The 10,052-nt window shown below is 33.9% G+C and overlaps 1 long non-coding RNA gene across 1 annotated transcript; it reads right to left on the reverse strand.

Moving 5' to 3' along the window:
* Positions 1 to 8,392: 8,392 nt before the first annotated feature.
* On the reverse strand, positions 8,393 to 9,614 carry LOC122310661. The gene is made up of 3 exons (XR_006242653.1): positions 9,130 to 9,614; positions 8,963 to 9,041; positions 8,393 to 8,889 (listed from the first exon to the last, which is right to left on the reverse strand). It is a non-coding gene; the product is annotated as an uncharacterized LOC122310661 (long non-coding RNA).
* Between the last annotated feature and the right edge of the window lie 438 nt (positions 9,615 to 10,052).

A 10,052-nucleotide genomic window follows, 5' to 3' on the forward strand; every position in this document is an offset into this window, starting at 1 on the left:
TATTTCTTTTGTAATTGTAAAAAATGCTTTGGTAAAAAAAAATTATAGAAAAACTTAGACCAACCCAATTTCTCTCATCGTTTGCTGGGTTCACACGGAGTCACTCTGGCTTCTGAGTATGTAGTTGCCTTATTTTCAATATTAAAAAGGCATCATTTCTCTTCCAACGTCTTAACATAAAATCCCTCCTCGGACACTGTCCACAACAGTGCCGTAATGTCAACAAACAAAATTCTACACGTCCGTTCCCCTTTTTAAGTTGAATTCAATGGCTCGAGGTTTAAAATATATGAAAAAAGCTTGTACAGTTTCGAAGCTATTGAGGTCAAACAGGGAGGCCTACCTCGCAAAGAGTGGTTGATTTGATCGACCAAGTGAAAGTTTATAGGCTCGAATTACTATTTAAATTTTTAATTATTAAACTTTATTACAAACTTACTTTCCCAACACATCTATACTTTCAGAGATGCTTTTATTTCATAATAATTCTATTTATTATCTTTATATTAGTTGAATGAATCTCTTATATAACCTCTGTAATAGAATTAATTAATATAATTTTAACACGGTATCAATGTCACTATTCTGATCTTTTAAATACTAATAGTTTTTATCCTTCTTAGCATTCTTTTGCTGTCTCTATTTTTTACAGTGGAGTCATTCGATGTAAGGACTACTACCAATTTTGAAATCATTATACTTGAAGCTCTATTTTGATCATGTAGCATACATCGGAAAGATCTCATTGAACCGACTCAACGCCGTTAAGTAAGATTGGAGCTTGCAGGCGCTCTCACACGCTATCTGGATTTTTTGCCACACCACCCACATGCTTCACGCACCCTGAAGCTACACATCCTCATGCCACACACGCATCTCATTGTTGACATCAACCCTAATCTTGTCAACAGCCACATCATCCTACCAGGTTAGCAGCCAAGTGCCATGTTAACAACCTTTCACATCAATGTTATTGACCATTGACTAATTACCGCTACGTTAATTTTATCGATCCAAGTGTTTTTATCATATTTTCACGTGCTAATCTCATTTTTGCAATCTATTTTTGTATATCTAATCTCATAATGGCTTAAAACAATGGGATTCTTTGTCCTATTTATGTAATATTGAATAGTATAAACTATTTGGTGTGGTCTTAGGCTTTTCATAGCTTTCTTAAAGGTTGTGAATTTTGGTTCTATTGCACAGGTGATTGGATAAAACCAATGCCAAAAGGAGATTAACAAACAAAACAATTTCAACTGTGCCTTTTCAAATGCAATAGCCATAATCACCAGATCCTTACTTGGATGCGCAACACCTCTATTCCGACTATCTCCAACCTACTTAGTAGCTATGATGATGCTCTTAGGGCTGAGCAAATATCCGAAAATCCGACTCCGACTCCGATTCTGCTCCGACTCCGCTTCGGCTCCGACAAGTCAAAGTCGGAGTCGTAGGATTTTTCCGGTGGGAAGTCGGAGTCGGAGTCGGAGTCGGAGTCCAGGCGGATCCGACTCCGACTCCTCTCCGATCCGACTCTGACTCCGCCTCCGATTCCGACTCTGACTTCCCACCGATTCCGACTCCGCTAATGTATATATTTTATAAATAATATATGTGTTTTTCTATATATTAATCATATAAATATAAATATAATAACAAGTAATATTAATGTATAAATACTAAAATGCTTAATAACATGTAACATTATAATACTAATGTATAATATAACATATAACACTAATATATAAGTAATAAATTTATAATAGCATTTAATACTAATGTATAAAAATTAAAATTGATTATATAGATTTTATATAACTATATCTTATATATTAACATCATTAGTTAAATTCAATAATATACTAGTAATTCACACTAGTTATTAGTTATAAACTTATAGTAAATAAGTTAATAAATATTAATAATTTACTATATACTAATAGACTAATAGTATTAGACTATTAGTATATAGTAAATTACTAATAGATATAATAGTATACTATTAGTTATATATATATATTAAATTAATATCTTTAAGTTATTATCTATTAGTACTAGACTACTAGTGTAACTAGTGTTATCACATATTATTAGTTACTAGTTACTAGACTATAGTAAATAAGTTAATAATTATTACTAATTTACTATATATTAATAGACTAATAGTATTAGTATTAGTATTAGTGTATTACTAATATATATTATATATATAATAGTATAGTATTAGTTAATATATAAAAATTATAATAGTATACTATTAGTTAATATATATTAAATTAATATCATTAAGTTATTATCTATTAGTACTAGTGTAACTAGTGTTATTACATATTATTAGTTACTAGTTAGTAGTTATTACATCTAGGCTATCTAGTTATTAGACTATAGTAAATAAGTTTATTAATATTACTAATTTACTAATTTAATAGTATTAGCATTAGTGTATTACTAATATATAATATATATAAAAATTATAATAGTATAGTATTAGTTAATATATATTAAATTAATATCTTTAAGTTATTATCTATTAGAACTGGTGTAACTAGTGTTATTACATATTATTAGTTACTAGTTATTACATCTAGTTATTATTAGTTATAGACTATAGTAAATAAGTTAATAAATATATTAGTAACTAGTTATTACATCTAGTTATTTGTTATAGACTATAGTAAATAAGTTAATAAATATTACTATATATTAATAGACTAATAGTATTAGTATTAGTATATTACTAATATAATATATATATATATAATAGTATACTATTAGTTAATATATATTAAATTAATATCGCAATATAATTACATAATTATTAAATATATTCCCTTGGATATAAAAACAATAAAAAAAATTTGTCAAATTTCTAATATATAACTAACTCTCTAAGTTAGTAATAATTAATAAAGTAATAATTAACTAGTGATTTTTTTAGTGAGTTAATTAAATAATACACATTAAATTGTTACTTAATTTTATTTTCTAATGTATTAATTTTGGTTAGATAAATTAGAAATCTCAAATTATATTTAAAAAAAAATTGATATAGAAGCTCAAATCCAATTAGAGTTGCAAATTGTAAAATTGAAATGTTAATTGGGTCAAAGAAAAAAGTCTAAAAAAAAGTCCAATAAAAAAGCCCAACAAAAAGCCCAACTCCGACTCCGCTTCGACAAGTCGGAGTCGGAGTCGGAGCGGAGGGGGGTCTAAGCGGAGTCGGAGTCGGAGGTCGGATTCGGCCTCCGACAAAGTCGGAGTTGGAGGAGGCCAAATCCGACTCCGACTTTGTCGGTGCTTAGCCCTGGATCATGCTCTATATGCGTGAACCATGTTAGCTGCTACTCCTCGTGGGTCTAGAGAGTACCAACTTATGGTCGAGTTGTATTAGCTTAGATAGGAGTCTGGCCAATCCATCAATGATTTCTTTGATCATCTTTGTCGCATTTGGAATCAAATTAATTTCTCTAACCTACTCTGAAAGGATCTCATTGTAAGTGTATATGTTAGTGTTAGTATTTATGTGTTATATGAGTCGCACATTGGTTGAGTAAGACTCTTGTGCAACTTCGATATAGTTCACCTTGTATAGTACAATTGATATATAGAATTATTTTTACAATTCTAACATTTATATATAAATTGCCATTTTTTTTTTTGAAAAAAAAAAGCCACTATATTTCATTGAAAAAACTTCACCCATTACATCCTTTGTCTACTTTGAACAATGACGTCAGGGACTTTTTCAACCCAAATTTTTTCACCCCCAAAATGTAAAGCATTCTTGGCTAAAGAATGAGCCATTGTATTACTATCTCTATAAACAGATTGTATACTCCATTCACATCTATTTCTAAAAACCTGTCTAATATCGTTGATCAAGGGGCCATAGCAAGTCAGAATCTCTTCATCACATTCTAAAGCCATAATAATAGCTGTAGCATCACCTTCGAATATGTTACCCAGATGACTAACATAAGAGAGGTGATGAATTGAGTTGTATTTAAAAAAAATAACAATTATAAATCAAATTTATAATAGAAAATATAAACAAAATATGAAACAATAATAAATATAAAGAGTAAAGATAAGAGAGAAGTAAATTCTTATTAACGAGATTCGGCTTTATTGCCTACGTCCTCACCTCAAGTTACCGCTTGAGAATTTCTAAATTCACTATTCAACCTCATTCAGGTGGAGATAGAAACCTATTACACCTTTGAATAACACTGCCACAAAGGATTTGTGTAGAACACTCTCTATACTTGCAATCACCTTACACGTGGTGATTCAACTATTCCCTGTGTAGAACACTTTCTACACGCACAAAGGTTATACACACCATTTTACTGATACAAGAGCTGATAGTTGGTAGTTTAAAACACTCCTCAATAAGTAAAATAAGAACAATACAACACAAACTATATCTTTTAAAATGAACAAGGGTTAAGGTTCAATGCTTAGAGAAGAGAGAATGAAAGTTTTGAATGAATGTTGTATGCTCTTGGTATTGGAATATCTCAAATAATCTATTTATAGGCATATGAGACTTTATATTCAAATTTAAAAAGATTCACATGTCAAAAATAACATCATTCACTTTTCAAAATTTTCAAATCTAATCTTTTTACTTTTTGCATATGACAAAAGGAGCACACTTTACTTTTCAAAAATTTCAAAACTAATCTTTTTACTTTTTGCATATGATAAAAGAAACCCACTTTACTTTAAAAAAAATCATCTACATTTTGCATAAGTAAAAAAAAAAAACATCAATTACTTTTGAAATTATTCAAATAAAGCATGTACATGTGAAAGATGACAATCAATCATCTTTAATATTTTCAAAGTTCAAACATTTCATTATGTCATGCACATGTAAAAGATGACAATCAATCATCTTTCAAAATTTTCAAATTTAATTTTTAAAATGTTCATGCACATGTGAAAAATGTATTTTAATATTTTATGATAAAATATTAATTTTGAGCCTTAATTCTAATTTCAAATTTTTAAGAGATTTACAACATTACTCTATGACTTTAATGTGAATTTGTTCCCTTCTTGCTCATACTTGGTTTCTTGATGTGCTTGGCTCCATTGTGTAGACAACTTAAGCTTGAGACTCCTTTATTCTTTGAATTCATTTGTTATCATTAAAATTTATGTGTAGATATATAATTGCACGAAACTTAAAACCTTAGATTTAATAGAATATAACCCTCTAAAAGTTGAGATTCCTGCAAATCTCCAAGGCTTTCCATAATGTAAAACACTCTGCTATATTTGGTTTAAAGACCATTTCCCTTCTGTCACAAATTGCCACCAATGCTTCACCCTTCTCATCTCTAATTATAATTCTCATCCCCATCACCCTCTTATTCACATCCAAAGAAGTATCCTAATTAACTTTTACAAAATTTTCCATTAGTTGCACCCGTTTAGATCTGTTTACTACAACTCTTGCACTTGTTTTTGTACTGAACATGTAATTCTGCACCAGTTGAGCTTTCTGATATTCCTCCAGCCTTCTTTTGCAACAACTAGCATCTTCTTGGAACAAGTGAGTCTCTTCTCAAAAACTACCTCATTCATTCTCATCCAAACTTTTCTTAGCAGAACAGCTACCTCTTCCAACTGATTTTTGTCCAATTTTTCCATAAAATCCTCCCATAATTCCAGAAAAACACTTCCTGTCCTCTTCCATTTTTTCACATAGCTTTGTTCACCACCCCACACATCATTTGCTACTACACATTCCGATAGCACATGCATCACTGTCTCCTTCTTGACAAATTGGGTATTTAGGATCTTCAACAATCTTTTTCTTGAAAAGATTAAGTTTTGTAGGTAGCAAATCATTAACTGCCTTCCACAAAAAGACCTTGACTGCATTTGACACATCTAGATCCCAAATATTCCTCCATCTACCATCAACCTCTCCATGCCTCAAGGATTCCACTTTACATCTTCTCATCCTATCCAACTGCAAAAAATATGCACTTCTTACTGCTTTAATAGATGGCCCCCAAATTAACTTGTCTTCTAGGTTGCTCTTGCTAAGTGGCAAACTGAGAATCATTTTTGCTTCTTCTTTGTCAAAGATCTTATTAACCAAATCTACTTTCCATTCCCCTTTCTAGCCGAAAATAAGCTCTTCAACTTTTGACTCTTTACTAACACAGAAATAGGTGATTGGGCTGAGAAAGAAGATGGTTTGGTCAACCATTTCTGACTCCAAATCAATCTGTTTCCCATTCCCCACCCTCTGCCTTAACCCTTCTTTTAACAAACCACTAGCCTCCCTTAAACTCCTCAATATATAAATTTCCATTTGAAACTTCTTTCATTTTTTTTTTTTTTGAAGAAAAACTCTTATGCCATTCCATTATAATAGAGATGAAATACAAGGAGGGGATTCCTCCATGGTTACAATTGAATCTGAATCCCTACTCATGGTTACAATCCATCTTTGACTCATGGCTTTGGTTTGGGACTTCATCCTTGTCCTCCATTCCCTTCCTCTACATGGTTGTTATACAGTCCTTCACCGTATTTCTTCCTTGTATTATCACTCTCCCTGGTTGTTGGTGCTAGCATCTACACTCCATATTGCATCTTGCTATTGCTCGAAGGTCTAACAGCACATCTCTGCTGAGCATGCTTAATAACTCCACATTTAAAACACAGGTTAGGTAGCCTTTCATACTCGAGAGGGATCCAAGTTTTCTTGCCTTCAAGAGTTAGAAACACACCTCTGAGTAGAGCTTCTGCGATGTCCACTTCGACCCTTATCCTTAGGAACTTCCCCCATCCTATCCCCCTCTTATCTGCTTGGACTGTGATTACTCTCCCTAGGCGTTCATCAATCTGAATCCGCACCTCTTGTGTCATACTTGCTAGGGGCATGTTATAAGTTTGCACCAAGAATTCTTCTTTATTGAAAAGAACTTCATTAATGGAACAGTTACCTTCAAAAACTTGCAGACACAACAGCCATCTGTCAAAAGACCATGGCTTGCCACTACTGACATGCTGAAGGTCATTTTCTTGGTTGAACTCAATAAGATATTTGTTTGTTCCAACTTCAGAGAATTGAAACCAACTCTCACATCTCCAAACTTTAGACATAGTAGTTTTGAAGGCTTCTTGATTAACTAGTCTCTCAGCTATGAGCATAGCCAATAAGCAGAACTTTCCATGCTGCCTAGCTTTAGCATTTGAGTTGGGTGGCAAGATCATTACTCATTTTTCCTTCTCAGTGAGATTAAGGCCTTCCCATTGCTTTTTCCATTGCTTTGCTAAATCGTCATCCATTGAAACCACTCCAAGCCAGCGGAGCTAGTCTAAGGGACCAAACTCTCCTAAGAGAGAAAACACCTCACCTAGCAGGAGAGGACTGCGGTCGCCTGGTTTTAGTGCCAGGCCATTAAGCTTGAATGGTGCCTGCCCCAAATGATGTTGAAACTTCTTTCATGAACTTTATTTCTATTTTCCGCTACATATATAATATTTTACTGCTATTTTCAAAACAAAAAAAATATGATTCTCACGACGGACAAGAATGACCATGACTACTCCATGCCCTAGCTTAGAGGATTCAGAGCCATCTCGACGGTTGTTTTTCACTTTCACTGATAAAAGGGCGGTTGTTTTTCACTTTCACTACCTTTAGTTCCTCATTGAAGGGAAGTAGTAAGATAAAAAGACAATTTATGAAGTGGGGGATGGGTGGTCTAAAACTGGGCAGCACACAAACAACACATGCGACTGAGTGCAGAGGGCTGAACTTTTAATACCTCAAGTTAAGCAAGTTGTCAATGCCATGCGTGTGATTATTGGAGTTGCAGTTTCATGAAAACGCACGAACCTTGCGTATTGATCTTCTAATAGCGACAAGTCTAGATTTGTCTTGAAGCTTAATAGCTGGAAAATGTTGTGTGGCCAATTCGAATTAAAAACTAAAAAGGAATGCAGATTCCAAGTCACTCCATGCAAGCTAAGCTGAGCTACTGGTGCTAGTCGCACCGGAATCACCAACCGCACCGGCAGCTTTAGAAAACTAGGATGCAAGGGAAAAAGAAAATCCCTCCCCACCAGTGCCCTATTATGCCCAATGCTTTTGAGAAAGACGGAAAAAACAAAAGCAATACCTTCTACTGGTTAACTTCAATGGCTTAAGGTCAAAAGAAGACCAACCAAAGAAAGCAATAGCAATTGATTGGGCTTTTTAACCTGGAATAGCTTTAAGGTCAAAAGATAAAAATGCAATCTCCCTAGGAGGGGAGGGAATCTTGACTTTCCATTACATGTAGACCCGCAGCTAGAAAAAGGGATGGAGGGAAATAAACACCATGTTTAAAATCTGTTTACAAGGATGATACCTTAAACAGTTCCTCGTTCATATCCGAATTACATATTTTCTACATCTTCCATAAAAAAACATGGAGCATGCGTTATGTCAAAAAGTTCAGTACCTTTCAATTCGTGGCATTTTTATATACAACTAATTCATCATACATGGGGCGAAGAAACTCGGTGTGGGTACAACTTTAAACTAGTTTGCAGGTGCTGAGACCAGAAAAGATTGTGAAGCATACTGGTACTTGAAATATGCAGTCTCCAAAGCCTGAGCCTTCTCCCCTGCAAGTGCAGCTTCCTTTCTTCCTGTAAGGTTATAGCCTCTCTCGCGAAGCAAAAGGAACAATTTATACTAATTTTTTTGAGACTGTACACGTCAAAGAACTTCTTAAAGCTATTGCATACAACTACGGTGAACTACCAAGCAAGAAGCTCATACACAAGGTAAGAGTTATACCAGGAGGCGCCACATAAAAGGTACTCCTTCTCGCTTCTTGATCCACTTTTCAATTACGTCAATTGCTAGAATTAAAAGATAACAGTCAACATAAAACCACGGTGAACGTCTGGTGGTCAAAAACAATTGATTTCTTACCCTTCACAGTTTTCCAGTATTCAGCAACATATTGTACCGGATTTCATACATCAAGTTGTTCATCAGATGCTCCAAGCATCTACCATAAAAGAGTAAAGTTCACATTTATCCACTCCTTAAAGGAAATCAGGAATTTGGAGCTCAAGATCTTTCCTATATGATCATACCTTGCAGTTATTGGCATCAACATCTGGGCCATGCAATTCCAATGCCTTTTTGTCATTTCCACACCCGTACTCGTACAGGGATTCTGCAAGCTGAGAACAACAGATATGGAAAGGCACGGAAATCTCAAAAGAGAACCCCTCATTAGTCATTACTTTGTTTTAACTTGTCTCGGGGAAATTGAAAAACAAATCTAAAGTTGACAATATAATAAGGTTTAAGCTATGTGCAATGACTAAATATACACATTCGTAAATAATAATCCTGATGTCCTGATCTCTTTCTTTGAAGATAGAAATACAGGTGCAGTTCCCAGAAAATATTTTTCCCCCTTTTATTTGGCAAGTGTGTTCACCATCTACCTTTTTTGTGCAGCAAACAAGATTTTATTGAAAATAATAATAGGCATAGCCTCAAGTACATGGGGTGTTCACCATATACATTACAAGGCAAATTCAATCAGCTCCTAGAAAAGTTGCTCTGACCCACCATAGATAGAGTTTGGTCGAGCCATGTGATGTGACCAATAGAAAAGTACACAAATAATAGAAACAAGATAAACTCATCATTATATGGCAAAGATAGCAGAAATCAGAACAAACCAGCATTGCTCACTGCATTAATTGCTGCTTCTTATTGCTCATCCTAAAGAATCATATCAGTGGAGTGCGCAGAGAGTACGCAAAAGTGACTGTATGTAGCATTGCTCTAATGGAATTTTGATTAACTAATCACTGAATTATATTTGAGAAGGTGGGGATAAAAAAGGATGCAAGATCCTTCTAACCTGGATTTCAAGCCCTTCAGTAAATCCTCAGCTTTAGACAGCTCTCCAGTATTAGCTAGAACCCAAAAGATCAAGGAATCAAGGTGCCACTCTATATACCAGTTTGCCTGATCTTTTTGGTACCCACATCCAGAAATT

The sequence above is a fragment of the Carya illinoinensis genome, chromosome 5 (assembly GCF_018687715.1).
Source record: "Carya illinoinensis cultivar Pawnee chromosome 5, C.illinoinensisPawnee_v1, whole genome shotgun sequence".
NCBI lineage: Eukaryota > Viridiplantae > Streptophyta > Magnoliopsida > Fagales > Juglandaceae > Carya > Carya illinoinensis.